Source organism: Pseudonaja textilis, chromosome 1, assembly GCF_049901715.1.
Source record: "Pseudonaja textilis isolate UNSWEBS1 chromosome 1, rPseTex1.2, whole genome shotgun sequence".
Lineage (NCBI taxonomy): Eukaryota > Metazoa > Chordata > Lepidosauria > Squamata > Elapidae > Pseudonaja > Pseudonaja textilis.
In genome coordinates, this window is record NC_141990.1 from 306,808,304 (window position 1) to 306,825,609 (window position 17,306).

At 39.9% G+C, this 17,306-nt stretch overlaps 1 protein-coding gene and 1 non-coding gene across 51 annotated transcripts in view; both read left to right on the plus strand.

Moving 5' to 3' along the window:
* The first annotated feature begins 154 nt into the window (after nt 1–154).
* TRNAK-CUU (transfer RNA lysine (anticodon CUU)) lies at nt 155–227 on the plus strand. Its single transcript has one exon. It is a non-coding gene; the product is annotated as a tRNA-Lys (tRNA).
* An 11,646-nt stretch (nt 228–11,873) lies between these two features.
* Nucleotides 11,874–17,306, plus strand: part of KTN1 (kinectin 1) — a 101,440-nt gene continuing 96,007 nt past the window's right edge. For 34 of the 50 annotated variants that reach the window (XM_026698680.2, XM_026698678.2, XM_087922376.1 and 31 more), the window contains exon 1: nt 11,874–12,128. The gene's annotated coding sequence lies outside the window, so the exon portion shown is untranslated. Of the gene's footprint in view, nt 12,553–12,870; nt 12,960–17,306 lie in introns of those variants that run through there. The other 16 variants (XM_087922362.1, XM_087922361.1, XM_087922379.1 and 13 more) reach the window with 3 other exon arrangements.

Genomic DNA, 17,306 nt, shown 5'->3' on the forward strand with positions numbered 1-17,306 from the left:
GCTACGGGCCCGAGGAGGTGGAGCTAATCGCACGAAGTCTCGAGGGCGCGCTCACGAAGGATCGCCGAGTCACTGCTGGCGTGTTGAAGGGTGCGCGCTTCATTGAAAAAAAAAAAAAGGAATGATATCTAGTATAGGAAGCCGGAACTACAGAGCCCGGCTAGCTCAGTCGGTAGAGCATGGGACTCTTAATCCCAGGGTCGTGGGTTCGAGCCCCACGTTGGGCGGCTGTTCTTTTTTTTCTTTCAAGAATAAAATTTAGGGAACAAAACTAATGATATCAATAAAACCAAAAGCAACAGTAGCTCAAGAAATTTTACTACAGTTATTGGGTTTTCTGGGTCGATGTGGGTAACAATGGAGTTGAAACCCATTTCCATAGTAGTTATTAGCTATGAGCAAATACAGATGTATAAAGCTGGCAAGGGGACCCAACGGGAAGAGAACTTCCAAATTTAATTAGTTTAAATATATAAAAGCAGGAAAAAAAACCACAGAGTTCTACCAGGAAGAAATAATATGTAGGTATTTCATTTTTATTTCCTCATATTTTATTTTCTGTGTTGTTTAATTTTATTATCAAGATAAAAGAACAAAGCAAACATTTTTATTCTTCAGAAAAACAAACCAGACCTTTGTTCTCCCCAAAATATCTACAGTATTTTTCTTAACACCTAGCCTGATCCTTTTTTTTCCCAGAATTCTTAAGTATACTTTCTTAAAAAAAGGAACTAGGTTTTCAAGAAAAAAATGTTGTTAGATGGGGCATGTGTACATTACATGCTGTAATTACATGTGTACATATATGCATCACCAGTCATTGCTGCTTCTCTTACATCTTGGGGAGAAGTTTAATATACATTCTTATTCTTATTATGGGAGTCCAATTCGCTCTTCATACAGTAGCAGTGGTGGTATTCAATTTTTTTTGCTACCGGTTCTGTGGGCGTGGGTTGGTGGGCGTGGTGTGGCTTGGTGGGCGTGGGTTGGTGGGCGTGGCAGGGGAAGGTTACTGCAAAATCTCCATTCCTTCCCCACCCCATTAACCTGCTTTCCAGCTCCGTTCTCCTGTGCAGGGCAACCAAAGAAGACCCAGCCGATCAGCTGGGACTCGACAGGCAGAGAATAGATGGGAGCAGGGCCAGTGGTATTTGCCGGTTCTCCAGAACTGGTCAGAACCTGCTGAATAAAGGCTAGGTAGCACATTAGGCCATTATGTGACTTGCTTGATTTTGGCTACTATATTGTATGTCATTATAGTTCAGGATGTCATTTGACATATCGGGACTTTTTTCCCCTTCGCTAAACTGGGTGTGGGTGTGGCCAGCACATAACGGATCCAGCCTGCGGGCCGAGAGTTTGACAGCGCTGTTATATTTTGTTAACCATATTTTGCAAACATGTAGGTTTTGAATTACAACCATTTATTCAAAGTTACACTGCACTGAAAAATGTTATTTACGACAGATCCTCACGCTTAGAACCATTGCAGCATTCCCATAATCATACTGTATAATCAAAATTTGACGCTTGGCAACCAGCATGTATTTATCATAGTTGCACTATACCGGGCTCACTAGATCACCGACCTTCCCAGACAATTTCTGCCAAGTAAAGTCATTAGGGGAAGCCAGATTCATTTAACAATCATATGGTTCACTTAATGAGTGCAGTGATTCACTTAACCATGGCAAAGAGGTTGTAAAACCAGGCATGACTCAATAACCTCAGTACTTAACAACAGAAAGTCTGGTCCCAATTGTGGTCATAAGTTGAAGATTACTTGTAGTGTTCAGGTAGTCCTTGACTTACGACTACAACTGGCCATGCTGCAATGATCGTAAATGTGGAAAATGGTCATCAGTCACTTTTTTCAGTGCCTTTGTAACTTTGAACAATCACCAAATAAATATTTGTAAGTGGAGGAGTGTGCAGAGACATACAATTGGGATTTATTAACAAAACATGGATAAATGAAACAGATTAGCATGCCAATGCTGGGGGTTCGCAGGGGTTCGGGAGATCCCCTAGCTAAGATTCTGCACAGTTTGGAGAACCTCCAAATCCCACCCCTGGCTCCCCCGCTGTCCCTCCCAGGAGTCCCCAGGCGGCCCATTTTGGACGCAGGTAAAGTGCAGGGAGCATGTAGAGACTCAGGGAGGGCAAAAAAACCAGCCTCCCAGAAGTTCAGGAAGGTCAGAAACAGGCCTGTTTTCAGCTTCCAGAGAGCTCGAGGAAAGCCGCCAGAGCCCAGGGAGAGCAAAACACCCCCTGCCATAGTGCAGGAGAAGGACTTTACAGAATATGATGAATTACCACACACCCACCATGGCCACGCCCACCCAGCACCTGGGCAGAGAACCCCTTGCTAAAATTTTTGAAGCCCACGCCTGCATGCAATGTAAAGGCAGCCAAAATATTCTAAGTGCAAAAATATTGCTAACCCTTTGGTTACTTCGGCTAGGCTGGGAGCTGTTGAAAAATGCAGAACTTTACTGGTTTTATTGATCCCAAGAAAAATAAGCAGATCATTTTTATAGTATGTTCTTTCATTTTTATCTGCCTCCTGTTGATACAAAGAGCATCCAAATACAGATCGTCCTCAACTTACAAATAGAGCCCAAAATCTATGTTGCTGAATGAGAAATTTGTTAAGTGAGTTTTGCCTCATTTTACGACTTCTCTTACCACATTTGTTAAAGTGAATCACTGCAGTCGTTAAATTGGTAACATGGTTGCTAAGTGAGTCTGGTTCCTCCAGGGACTTTGCTTGCCAGAGAGTCACAAAAAGGTGATCACATGACCCCGGGACATTGCAACAGTCATAAGTGTGAGTCAGTTGCCAAGCATCCAAATGTAAATCACGTGACCAGGGGGATGCTGCAGTGGTCATAAGTGTCAAATATGGTCATAAGCAGAGGTAGTATTCAGCAGGTTCTGACCAGTTCTGGAGAACCGGTAGCGGAAATTTGGAGTAGTTCAGAGAACCACCTCTGACTGGTCCCTCCCCCATCTATTCTCTGCCTCTTGAGTCCCAACTGATCAGCTGGATCTTTTGTTGCCCTGCACAGGAGAACACAGCTGGAAAGCAGGTTAGTGGGATAGGGAAGGAATGGAGATTTTGAAGTATCATCCCCTGCCATGCCCACCAAGCCACGCCCACCAAGCCATGCCACACCCACCAAGCCACGCCCACAGAATCGGTAGTAAAAAAAAATTGAATCCCACCACTGGTCATAAATCACTTTTTTCAGTGCCATTGTAACTTCAAACGGTCACCAGGCGAACTGTTGAAAGTCAAGTACTTCCTGTAATCATTTTTCCTTGTAAGATAATGCTCTAGCCTAGGACTTCTCAAACTGTAGGCCAAGGGATCGTATGCAATTTGAAATTTTTGAGAGGGAGAAGAGGCATGCAGTTGAGAAGCACGCAGTCAAATTCCTACGTGAGCTTAATTCTGCTTGCCTAAACATGCTGGATTCTGACTTGTCCAGACGGAATGAGGCTGAATTCTGACAGAGTTCAGGTTTTATGCATGCAAGACAGATACTCGAGGATGGTGGCATGCCCCACGGTGCACTCCCTCCTCGTTTGGTGTAGTATGCGAGCAGTAAGCAGATCAGATCAACAGGGTTGGGATTAGGTCTCACTGTCTGTGGAGAAGACAGCTCCCAGCCCAGCCTAAGTAACTAAAAGGTTAGGAGCTACATGCATCCTTTCAAAAAAAAAAAAATACAGAGAGAAGAACCTTTGCTTGGAGCACCACCAGCTATTAGAGCTTCCTCTCTGCTATGGAGTAGAGCAGGATGGCAAGCTGTGTTCCCTCAGTGATGCTAAGACGAACTCCCATCTAGGGATTGACTCCCTGGTCTCCCTCCATAGATGAGTAGCTCTGGGCCCATTATCACTGGATCTAGCACAGGGGTCTTCAAACTTGGCAGCTTTATGACTTGTTGACTTCAACTCCCAGAATTCCTCCTCCAGTCATGTTAGCTCAGGAATTCTGGGAGTTGAAGTCCACACGTCTTAAACTTGCCAAGTTTGAAGAGCCTTGCTCTAGCAGGCTAGTTTCTGGGTGGTCTGTATTTGACCATGCAGTTTGGAGCCAAGGCAGGAGAAGAAAGAGCCCCAAGCAGCTTGTCTAATTGGATTGTTGATAGCAAGCCTGCTCAATCCCACACATGATATGAAGAAATGGGCTTGTTCAATATAGCCAAGTGGGCAGGCTGTAACGGGAAACCAAATGCTTTATGCTGTGCAGCAATGCCTAGAAAAGTGGGTGGCAACATATATAGAGGTAGAACAGGATCAGAGCTTGTCTTGCACCCAGTTGGCCTTCTTTGATAACTAGGATGAGGTGGCTGATCTATAGTAATACCTTGTGTTGTGAAGCAAGGAAGGAAGGATCACTTTTCGGCTTTGTTTCGCCTTGGTTTTTTTTTAAAGGAACATGCAACGCAGAGCAGGCCTGCAAAATTGGGAGTAAGAAAGGAAAGGAAAAATAGAGGAACATAATTGGGGAGTGGGGAAAGAAATGGTGGTCTGAGGAGAAGAAAGGGTGTCTAGGATATAATAGGCTCTGAAAACGAAGGCGGAGGAGCAGGCCATACAGAGGATCCTCAGAAGGCCCTGCTTTTTCGTCCATCCTTCCTCATGGCCTACAATCCCAGGACTAAATAACAGTTTTAAGGATGTGGAGTTCTTGTGGTGACCAATTCACTGAGATCCCATGCTGGGATCTCAATGAGGTAACATTTGGACATGGGTCCAGCAGGGTATAGGAAAAGGTTTAGCCAATCAGACTTGCAAGATTCTGTAACTACAGCAAATCACCTTGGAAGTAGGTATAGCTTTCCTGTGGAGCTGAGTCCTCATCTGGTCTACCTAGTGGGGTTGACGTCTTTGTTCCTGTCCATGTGACATCTTCTTTAGCAATCTTGCTTTGAGTGTGCAAGCTTGTGTTCTGACAGCAATCCAGGTTTGTATGCACAAACTAGAGAGGATTCCTACCAGTCTGCTTAGACAAGCTGGCAGCAAAAGAGAGCTCCAACTTTCTTTAGAGAAAAGGGATAAGGCTGCAGTTGTCAAACTGGGCAGGGATTTAAATGTTTGAAAAAAAGATATTTATTTAGCTAAGGGCGACTATGAAAATATTACAGCAATACTAAGGGTGGTGTGAACTGAGAACGTTTAGGAACTACTGGAATAAGGAGTGGGGTAAGGAACCCATTTGATGTTAAATTAAATCCACTGATCAGTTGTATATCCACAAGTAAATCACACAAATTCATTAATTCTGATGAGGTCAGAAGACCACAGATCTTGAGGACCTCAATCCTAGCACATTCATTTTATCTGCCTTTTCTGCTTCTTTGCAAGTTTACATACTTTTTGGAAAAAAACCACAACATACAAAATATAGTCATGCCATATAGATGGATGGATGGAGGGATGGATGGAGGGAGGGAGGGAGGGGGGAGAGAGGGAGGGAGAGAGAGAGAGAGAGAGAGAGAAATTGCTGCTTGGTTTAATTCAATTTTCAGTCCTCTTCACTATGATTCCTAACAGGGAAACTTTAAAATATTCTATGGCATATACAGCTGAGACTTTCAATAAGCTATTTCTTGGTCTATTGCTGGAATTTCAGGATATCTATATCTTAGGATAAAGTTCATCTCCACTAACTATAAAGATAATTTTCTTGGCAACAATATGGAAGTGCTTTCTTACAGTCTTCTTCTAGGTAGGTTTTCCAGACTAGTGTACAGTTCTGAAATTCTGTGCTAGCATTTTCATAATTACTTTGCATGTGTTTATATTGAATTATACTATGCCTTCTCAGATTTTTGTGAGGCTAAGATGGGGACAGATTCGGTATGAGCCCTTCTGGATCCTTCGAGTAAAGGCAAGATGCAAACTAATCGAAGATTAAACCTGCCAAATCTGAGTTGCAAAAATATGCTATAGCTCTTCTCTAGTCCTGTTATCTGATAGCCATAGCCATATCACAGCAAACTAATCTCTTCTTATTTTCAGGCTTCTATACAGACTTCTTACATATGGTGGTCATTGACTGTCATAAGCATTTGATTTGGTTCAATTTGATTTCTTAAGTACTCCATTCCCATGTATTCAACTTATACTTTTATATTTCTCTTGACATATTTATCTCCAATTTCTTCATCACAACAGACCATAACATCCACTAACTTTCTATCAACATTTGCAGATCTTAATATTTCTCCATCCATTTCCCGATCTGTAGTAAACAGTCTACCAAGGTGCATAGATCCGTATAGTTTTTCATAATTTATCTATAAACTCAACTGTAACATCACTACAAGTATTCCCTATACATTTGTGTATCATTAAGCAAGGGAATATTATATATTCAATGTTTAAATATTCACTTAGCACATTATGCATTATTCTAATTGTATTCAGCCACCAACCTTGAATTCCATTACTCATGCTTTGGAAATTGCAACCTGGCTGTTTTCACTCATATGTGCATATGCTTGCAGGTGTACTCAGCATCTTATCTGTATCGTCCTTGTAAATGATGTTTTAATTATTTGAAAAGAGCTGTATATATTCCTGAGCATTATACTGTGGTGAAATGAAGTCTGAAGTACCAGGAGGAAGAGATGGTATCCCAGAGGGCAAAGAGGAAGCAGAGCTTGGAGAATTTATTAGGCAAGAAGAGGAAAAACATAGCGTTTCCTTAGCAGTTCATGGAGTATAGCTATACTTTTCCAGATAGTTGCTTTAAGTCTGGCAAGATTATATCTGTAGGTGAACAACAATAAAGAAACTACTCAGAATTCCTCAAGTTGTTATTGGTTCTTGGGGCCTGGCAATACATATTTTTGAGTACTTGGTACACTGATACTATCACGGTACACTTCCATCTACATGCTAATGTCATATTTATACGCTCCAACATTTATGAGGGCTGGAACTACCAAAGTGAAAATTAAATAATTTGACATCAGACTGGGTCATTAACAAAATCCGATGCAGATGTCTTCCACTTCTACAGATGAGAAATGAGTGGAAGATTAATTTAATTTAAAAGATTAAAATACTAGGGCCAGTTATTACTGTATGGAGAGAAGGAAAACTGCTAGATTTTGTAGTAGCTTCTTTTCTTCTTTTGGCTTTTTATACCTGCTATAAAAGCAACTTTCCAACCCAAGCTCTGCTACTGACTCTTTTATTGCTAACTCCTGAATGCTGGTCAAGTTGTTAGAGATTTATTGTCATGCTCTCCCATGAAATCCCGACACCAAGAACAGCTATTCCTATTCTCAACTTCATGTGAGGAAAAAGAACACTCAAAAGTCCAGGATGAAAGCATGGTTCTACACCCACCCACAAATCCAATCACTACAAGTCAGATCCCAAACTCTTGATTCCAGAATTAGAATCATATGGCAAGCCAGATGAAGCAACCAAGCTAGCACAATTTATCCTCACTAATAGCTCCAGTGCTGCCATCCTGCCCAGGATCCAGGAGCTGTAGCAATGGCAGCTGTGCTCAGATATTGAATAGCTGCCACCTGGTTAATATGATGGGGATCATCCAAGCAGATGTACTATCCATCTCGCTCAATGTGACTTAGGTATTTCTAAACCCACAACGACTTTCCAAATATGATTTTAGATAGGATTTTTAATTGAGTCCTTAACAGGGAGAACTGCCAAAAGGAAAACTCCTCTCCGGTTGTGGAACAGCCCAAATTTTAGACACAGCCACATATACAGCCCTTTTGTGAGACTCTTGGGGACTAATGTGACAGCCTTGTCAATCTACTAACTGTGAGATCCATTGCCTATGACTGAGTAAACAAACTGCACAAACATGTTGCTGACTTTTAGTTATTAGCTCAGGATGTGAACTGCAATGAAAAAGGCTTACACGAACAGTTTAAAGAGGAGACAGCAGATGAAATATGGGATGAGCTCATTTATCAGGGCACCCAGACAATGCATTAATCAATCTCTACATGGGAATCTATGGAAGACGCAAGAAATCGCAGCAGAGTACAGGTGATGGAAGTAGATATTGCTATTCTCTTTTGTACACCAATTATTTACCATTTTCAGTACATCAACATATTTGTAATGTAGTTTCTTCTGTGCTGTGATGGTTGGGAGAACTTGAAATTCCACAGGTAGTAAAATATCTGTGCCTAGGAATCAGATGTTTTACAACTCCAATGATTGTATGGATTCTGAACTGGTCAGTTATTAAAATTGACAATACAGAATACAGTATCAGGGAAATGAAATCAAATTGCAGGGACTATATTGATGGTTACAGAAGGTGAATAAGAGAAAGTCCATGCATTTTCAGATGCACGCTTGAGCTCCAAGTCTCCAATCAATAACTTCAATTTTGACAATTTTGTTGAATAACAAAAGTCATATTTCTGTGAGGATGAGAGGATAAAATTATCCGTGGCAGCTTTTAGTCTGAAAATTGATTAGAAGTGGCTAATGAATATATCTTTCAGAGCCTAATGAATAAGACTTATTCTAAAGAATTCAAAAAACATATTCAATAAAATTTAAGCAGTTACTGTGTTTTCAAATGAGAAACCTATATATGTAAATTAAGGAAGAAATATTCCAATTCATATTTTTCATGAAAGGGAAGATGCTTGTCTTTTCTATGAAAAAGAGCATCAACCTATACCTGTTTATATTATTTTGGAAATATATATTAAATTTCTTATCAATGTGATACCAATGTTCACAACCAACACCAGGATCTATGTACAGGTGAGTCCGAGCCTAAAAGTTCAAAGTTATTATGTAGTGCTGTATGTATGGGTTTTACTGCATGGTTAATTTCTATCCAGTTAGATTTTGAGCTATTGGAGTATTTTGCTTGCAAAATGCTCCCCCTCCCCACATTCCTATAGATACAATACATTCCTAGTGCTTCGGGAGCATGAGTGGGGGAGAGGGGTGGAGATTTCTTATCAAACTACTTCTGTGTGAAATGACTAGATGGTATCCAGCCAGAGATCATTTCGTGTATTGACACAACTTTTCCCAGAAAGAGTGTAGAGTTGTGACAACTGTAATTCCAAGCTAAATCACAGTAGTAAGTTGAGGACCACCTGTATAAAATTATGTTATTTGATTGTCCTCCCGATGAGCCATCCCATCATACAGTTATTGACATTATCCATCACAAAGGAAGCACCAAAAAACATTAATTTAATGTGCTAGCAAAATAATGCTTATGATCGTCCAATGCAGATTAGAGCCCTAAATGGAAAAGGGGATGCCAGATATTTCGTGTGGCTTTAGAAAAGGCTGGTGAATACAAAACGTTATAGTTGATGCATACTAGGTAACTGAGAAAGCCAAGAAGAAATCAATATGTGTTTCATTTATCCTGAAAGGCCTTCGATCATGCCAGTCACATCAAGCAATAGAAGGTGCTTAGACAAATCGGAATCCCAGAACATCTTACTGTCCTCATGAGAAACAATTATTTACAGATCAGGAAACTACAATACAGATAGAACATAGCAAAAAAGACTGGCCGATGACATTATGAAAAAGAAAGAAAGAACCCAGTGAAAAAGGGCAGTAAAATTAAATGTAAAGATCAAACTAATGACAAGTACAACAATCAGCCTTAGAATTGACAAAGATGATACTTAAAGCCTTTGAATTATATTTCCCATCCATAAACCAATGGTCCCACAGCAGATATCTTAAATTTTCTTTTCCAGCTGATAGGATTCTTGTAAATTTCACTAATAAAATGCCGATTCCAATGCATCACTGATCACGAAGATAGGATTCTCCAATATGTCCACAGATAAAAAGCATAAAAATTTATTGTCCATTCATCTTGCACACTGAGACACATACTTGTTCCCAATACTGACAGAAGGGGGAGCTCTTTTTCTAAATTGATATTTAATCACACATTTGTGATTAATGCAGCTCACGAAAAGCTCTAGTAAACATAAATTAAATAAAAATAATTAAAACAGAACTGTGATATACTTCTAGGCTCAACATTGCCTGAAATAAAAGAAATTATTTGATAGACAGAGGAAGGTTCATTTCTTACTGATAGGGATCAGCACAGGGAATATGGGGAAATAAATTTATCTTGTTATATTGGTTAGGGATCCAGACAAAAACTAAGTTAATACTTATATCTACTTATTCTATTTTTATATTGTCTTCAAGATAAAGCCTGCTCGAGATAGCTTAAGTAAAATTTATCTTGAGTTATGCTTCACGCCTGGTGACTACTCTTTAAGAAATTCATATTGTTTTCCAGGCAACAATAGAGAAATGGTTTACCATTTCCTTCTTGGAAGTTTTTAAAAATTTGGTTTAGTACGTAAAACTGGATTTGTGGTGGGCTCCCATCAAAGTACAAATTAAATATAGGCAAATATTTAACTAATAAAATTATAAGACATAAAACATGTGATTTACAAGACATAAAACTTTTAATGTAAAATATGCATATGATTTAAGCTCAGGACCGTATGGGTTGGAAACATGCAGAAGAGAACTTCATCCTGCAGTGGATAGACTGGCTAAAATGATGATTCATAGGATTTAAAGTTAACTCAAGTTTAATTGGAAACAAAGATTTTTGAGCTTGTTGACTACAAACTTTTAACAACAATGCTCTATAAGGAAAAGGTACAATAAATCAGTTTTAGCCGATTCTGGTAATACTAAACATTGTCCAGCAAGGAAAGAACCAGTCAACTTATGGAACACAAAGGTTTAACAAATAATATAGAATATGTGGGAAACGGATCCGTAGACATTTATCTTTTTCTGAAAAACACATTGAAGCTGAATCGTAAAAATTCAATATATGAAGAATTTGCACTGTACCTTTTGTGGGATGACAACATAATAAATCTCAAATCCTGGTTAATGTGTAGGATGTGATAATATGCGTACATACTTGTTAACGTTGATTGTGGGTTTACTGTTTTGTGAACCCGCCCACTGGATATGGCAATTTGTTAACAGTAGCATTGTGTTCTCCCTATACCCAGGCATGATATTCTTGCATGCCAGCTGCATTGGAGCAGTTACAAAACACTACTGTCCTTTTGTCTTGTGCACAGCCACTCTGAAAAGCAAAATGCTTGATTATTTGTGCACCCTAGTCTGCTGTATTTGGGCCTTACTTCTGATGGAGGAAGTGGGATTTCATGCACCTATTTAATTATAAACAGCCCAGTGTCACAATTGTGAGATGGGGCCAGAGGGGCTATATAAATTGAATAAATAAAAACTCCCACTTCCACGTGTTCATATAATATCCGAAAAATGCGCTCGTCATGCGGCCACCCTATACAAAGACGGGATTCTCGCCATCCGATGGGGACCCTGAAAAAATAAGTATTTGACCACATGGAGAAACCGCCGCTGGCTGGTTTGACTGACAATCAGCGGAATATAAAGATTGCATGAGAAATCCCAACGCGATAAATACACAAATGCGTATAAATGAGTTTAACAGCAGCATGCGCGGAGGCTGCAAGGGCAACGATATGCAATTCACTACAAATCTTCGTTCCCCTTCATCTCTATCGCGCGGAGAAGCCGAGCGATGGAAAGCAGGCACTTCGCATATTCTCAGAGGCGCCCTCTCCTTCACGGTCTCCACAGATGGCCAACATCTGGGCTGGAGATCGGAGGATATATGCGTCGTTGAGGACGTACAGAGACCCCCTTCCGCAAAGAGAGCTGTTCTAGTCAGTCACAGGCTGCGGGAATAAGAGCCAACAGCCACCGGTTTTATTCCAGGAAGGGAGGGAGGGAGGAAGGGAGGGCGATAGTCGGTCACCCCTTTAATAGGCAGCGGGGCGGGGAGAGGAAGCGATGGATGACTGCCTAGATGTATGAAGGGCCGGGTCGGGCCGACGCCGCGGACGTGTCGGTACCGCCTCTCCCTCCCCTCCCTCCCCGGCTCCTCTCCGCTTCGAAAGGCCTGTCGTGTGAGGAGGAGCCGTCGCCGCCTGCTCGTTGCTGGCTTCGCTGCCGCCGCTGCCTCTCCTTCTCCTCATCCGAGCTTCTCTTCCTCTTTTCGCTGGCTGCCAGGCTCCTGCCCTCCTCAGGTACGTCGCTCCGGGCGGGTGGGCGGGCGCCATCTCCTCCTGTTCTGATTCCTTTTTCGGGACTTGTGAGGACAGCCGCTTCGTAAGCAGCGGCGCCGGCGCCGGCGTGAAGGGGGAGCGCTTAACGGGGTTGCTTCCGTGGCACTGGGCCGCTGCTCTGGATTCCTGGGCCCGCTAGGCCTGGGAGGGGAACGCGGGGAGTGGCTGACGGGGCCATCCGGCCACGGGTTTCAGGGTGGCCGCGTGGAGGAGTCTCCTCAGGTTGACCCTTCGCTGCAGGCCGTGTGTTTGAGGGCCGGTGAGGGCAGGGGAAGGGGCGCCGAAGACCCCCTCCCCGATCGTGGGTTTGTTTTTTTTCTCTGGCGCTACTTCTGCTCCCCAGAAAGAGAACGGCCTTTGTGGAGGAAGGAAATAAATCGGGAGAGTAAGTAACTCTTTACAGTTTTGCAGTAGTATCCTAAATTTGTACGGGGTCTTTGGGACACTCTTTTCCTTCCTTTTCCCCAGAAATGGGAAGAAACAGCTTCTTCGCTATTGCTGCCTCTCTAAAAGCCCGGTCTTTCTGTGGAAATCGTGTGAAGGTGCGGTGAATAACGAGGGCGTGCATTCCTTTCTCCCCTGAAACTACTAGGAACCACCTTTCTCTCCTTCCCATTTTTTTTAAATGTTTGTGCGTGATTTTAATCAAAGTTAATGATTGTCCTTGTATAGGTATAGATTAAGAGGCCAAAGTAGAGTCTGCCTCAAAGACGGTTGGGATTTATCTCTGTCAAAACGTGCCCCAAAGGATTGGCTGCAGGAGACTGAGCTGGAAGGGGAAAAGGAGGGCAGGTAATCTTTGGGAAGGGGTCTGAATTGCAGTTAGCGATATACGGTAGCTGGGGTTGAATCAACCTTGCTTCCAAGTTGACGTATTTAAGTGTGGCATGGGTGGGGAACAAGAAGACCTCTATTGTATAGCCAACTGAAAAAAAAAATGCCAGTCCATTCAGCACAAAACCCATGTGCTTTCACTTTTCTACTTCTCTTTCCAAGTCTGAGCTGCTTTTTAGGAAATTCAAGAACTGTCATTCAGCATAGGATATTTAACCCAACACTTAGTGTTAAGTTTAAAAAAAATCTATTAAGGCATTCCTTCTAGTTGGTTATAGATAAGGAAACAAAGGGGCTGGTTGAAGCAACATTTAACTCTCACATAGTATTAATAGAATAAGTTGGAATGAACCTCTAGTTAGACACTTTATGATTTCTTCTATGAAAGGAAAAATCAGAAGCATCTAAAACTGATCATGATTTTCTGTAATGTCCAAGTACAAACTGGTTTGTGTTCTTTGTGAAGCAAGAATTTTAATTTTGTATGTGCAAGGTTAGAGCTTGTATGAAACTGGTTTACACAGTCAGATGGTTAATCTGTGTATAGTAGTTAATATTGACTATGTTAAATGAAAACTGGCCTCAAAGGCTTCAGATAGGGAGATAGGGTTTTTCATAGCCTTCCTTGGAAATGCCAGGAATGGAAACTAAGATATCCTTTGCTATTAAACTATGACCCCTTACTGAGTATTGTGTCAGCTTGATTTTAGAATCCTAAACTGATCCATGATTATTGTGTTTGAACTGTACTAAGTCCTTTTTTAAAAAATTCATAGTTTGGAATGATTCTAGCAGCGCATTGGGCTGAGATTGATTTTCTTTAATGCTGTGGTTCATTGTTTCTTGAACTCTTACACAGAATGCCTGTGTTTTGTTGTTCAGACAAAATCAGATAATGAAATAGATTGAATGTTACTACAATTCTAAGACATTCTTTGACAAGTCACCCTCTGATATGTATGAAATACGTTAAGTTTGTTCAACTCATTAGGATTTAATGTCAATATAGTAAATGCAAGGGAATAGAATAGTATTTTAATATATTTAATAATTCATTTTTTAAAAATGTACTAATTGTGTATACACACATGCACACAGATATTGCTCAATATTCTCTGACCTTCTAAAGTATAGTGTCAGTAAAGGCACATTGTCATTGGACTTTGGAGATGACTGTGAAATAGAGAAAAGTAATCGCTTAAACAGAATTATTTTGTCATTTTAGTGCAATTCTCCCCCTTTTCATTTTTTTGGTGTATTGACAACATTTAGCACTGCAGTATACAAAGAAAAACTCCTTTTTCATTGCACTAGCACCACTTGTCTTTTTTAAAAATATTGCATATGTTCTTTAAAGGCACATGAATATCCATTATATATTCTGAATGTAACTGTTTTTGTAACAGTGCCTCTCTTTAAGCCTGCCTATGATGAGACTAGCAGTATTTGTCTTAATCAGCATAATTCAGCATAATAAAATTGGTTCTCTGTGATATTTAATGATTGTTTGCTGAGAATGTTCTAAGGATTTGTTTGCTTGCATATCCTTAGAAGAAACTGCCTCAAATGTTACTGCATTAAGGGAAGAGTTTTATGTTAATAGAATAGCAAATGAAGCAGTCCTAAATCTATTTTTTTGTTTGTACAATAGATTTCAATGGAACCACAAATTAAATATCTGTTTAGGTTTGCAAATGAATGCCAGATTGTGTAGTCGTGTTACCTAAATAAACAAAGTTTACAATAATGTTCTTTGTCTCCTTTCCCATACCCCACCCCACATCTATTCAGAAAATGAAGTTTAGACAGGATCTCTGAAATGCCTGTGTAAAAAATGCAAGATTTTCAAGTCACAAAGGCAACTAACCTGAGTTTGGAACTGAGATTGCGCTAATGTAATTAAGTGCTGCCTGACAGTGTGATCTGTGGATAAATTTAATAAATAAACTCTACTCTCAATATTTAAATTATTTTGTTGGTATTTGTTACTGTTATGAAATATAGCACAGTGCACATTGATTCATGGCTCTTTTGAGTCAGATGTATGGAAAGGCAAATTAAATTAATGTAAGAATTCACCATTCCATGCATTTGATGGTGAGCTATAGCTTACAAAAGCATACTTCTTTTACTCATATTAGGTGGAAAAGGTATTACCAACCTCCTAATTTTTGACTACCATGTAGTAAGTAATATGGTTCTCCTTCCTTTGGGATTGTCCTGTAATATGGATCTTATGAGTATTCTGTAATGCTGTTCTCTAATCCAAAATATAGGGTCTTTTTTGGCGGGGGTGGGTGGGTCGGGAGTGAAGAAAGCCTGAATGAGTTATTAGTTGTATTTCAGATTCACATTTTTCAGACTGAGGTTTCCATATACATTAGTTAAAACTTCTGTTCTGAAATAGTATGGTTTGCAGCAGGAATTGTAGTCTAACCTTTTTGGAGAAGACTTATTTGGGAAAGGCTGAATTATTTATATATGTGTTTTATCATGAAAATATTTTTCATTAAGCTTTGTATGATATAAGATGTTATATACTGTAATAAATGACTCCTTTGTATCTATTAGTGGTATGGTAAGATTTGAGGGGCAGAAATCGTTAATGGTCTCCTTACAGTGACAAAGTTGTCTCTGAATAATGTGCAGTGCAATCCCTTGCGTTAAATTTTTTTTTGCAGTGTTATACAAATTGTCTATATGTTTTCTGAATATAATTTTGTAGTGCTTATTCTTAAATATGTGGATGGGTTGTGCTCTAAACTTTGCAAAGATTAATGGCAGGAAATTCCATATGAAGTATGCATGAGATTTCTGGCTTCTGAGTGGTATTTTGGATCTGCTGAAAAGTTTAGCCTAATAATAGGATGAAAACTTAGGAGGATTTTGATTTTCTATAAGCAGGATCTTTATTTATTTGTAAAATTTATTGTCTGCCCATCTTACTCAGAATAACTTTTTAATTCAAATATATTTACTTGAATTATAAAAATATTAAAGAATTGTTTAAAGTTACTATGCAAATAACTGTGACATTTCAGCCTTTTAATCTAAATAGTGTCTACTTTTTAATATCCAGAAATATTTTGTAATGTAAGGGGCAAGGGGCAAAATCTCACATGGAATAGAAGTAGATTCTAAAAAGCTCTGAAAATAGTCTTGACAGAGCTTTTATATGTAAGATGTGTCCAGACTGGTGGATTCTTGGATGTGGACCTGAAAATTTCTGATACTGCATAGGAATAAGGTGTAAGTCTCATTTATAGCAATTTGAGCTTGGTGTAATCGTCTTTTTATCAAATCAAGTGCTGAGAGAAGCATTTATTTGAAGAATGCATACAAAATAACCATTGAAGCATGGTACTAATTCTTTGTAATAGGTTAGTGTTTGTCTTGATTGCAATATTTTATTAGCTAAATTGTTAAATGGGATCATTGATTAATATGAGTTGTAAGAACAGTCAGCAAGACTTTGATTCTTATGAGGACTGTGTAGTCTGACACAATCCCTCTCCCATATTTGTCATCCACCCCACCCAAGATATGGAAGAACCCCTGGCCAGCCTGCTATTCCCAAACTGCAATTCCTGGTAGCCCTCATTATTAGCAGGATGCTGGGATTGCTAGTGTAGTAGTTCAAATCTTTTGGGACAATTACTCTTATATACAGATGCGTGCGCGCGCACACACACACACACACACTCTTATTTCTACTGCATATATTCATTGAACATCTGATGTCTGAAGCTTTCTGTTACATGCTTTTTGCTAGAAACACAGAAACAGGTAGGTCTCAATTTAGACCACAGTTGAGCCCAAAATCTGTTGCTCAGTGAGACAGTTGTTAATGGGTTTTCCCTATTTTATTTTACCTCTTTCTTGCAGCAGTTGTTAATTGAATCAGTGCAGTTGTTAAGTTAGTACTGGTAACATGATTGTGAAGTGAATCTGGCTTCCCCATTGACTTTGCTTGTCAGAAGGTTGCAAAAGGGGTTCATATGACTCAAGGACACTGCAACCGTCATAAATATGAGTCAATTGCCAAGTGTATGAATTTTGATCACGTGACGATCAAGATGCTACAACTGTTGTAAGTGTGAAAAACAGCCATAAACCTTAGTTTTCAGTGCTGTTGTAATTTTGGTCACTAAAACTGTTTTAAGTCAGCTAAGGACTACCTGTATTTAAGCATCCCATCACTGAAATAGATATAGGGGGGAGTACTTGTTAATTATATTTGTTTCATTTAGGTCATGGTTCTGATGGTTCTTTCGTTTTCCTAAATTGAATGTGTTTTCATAATTC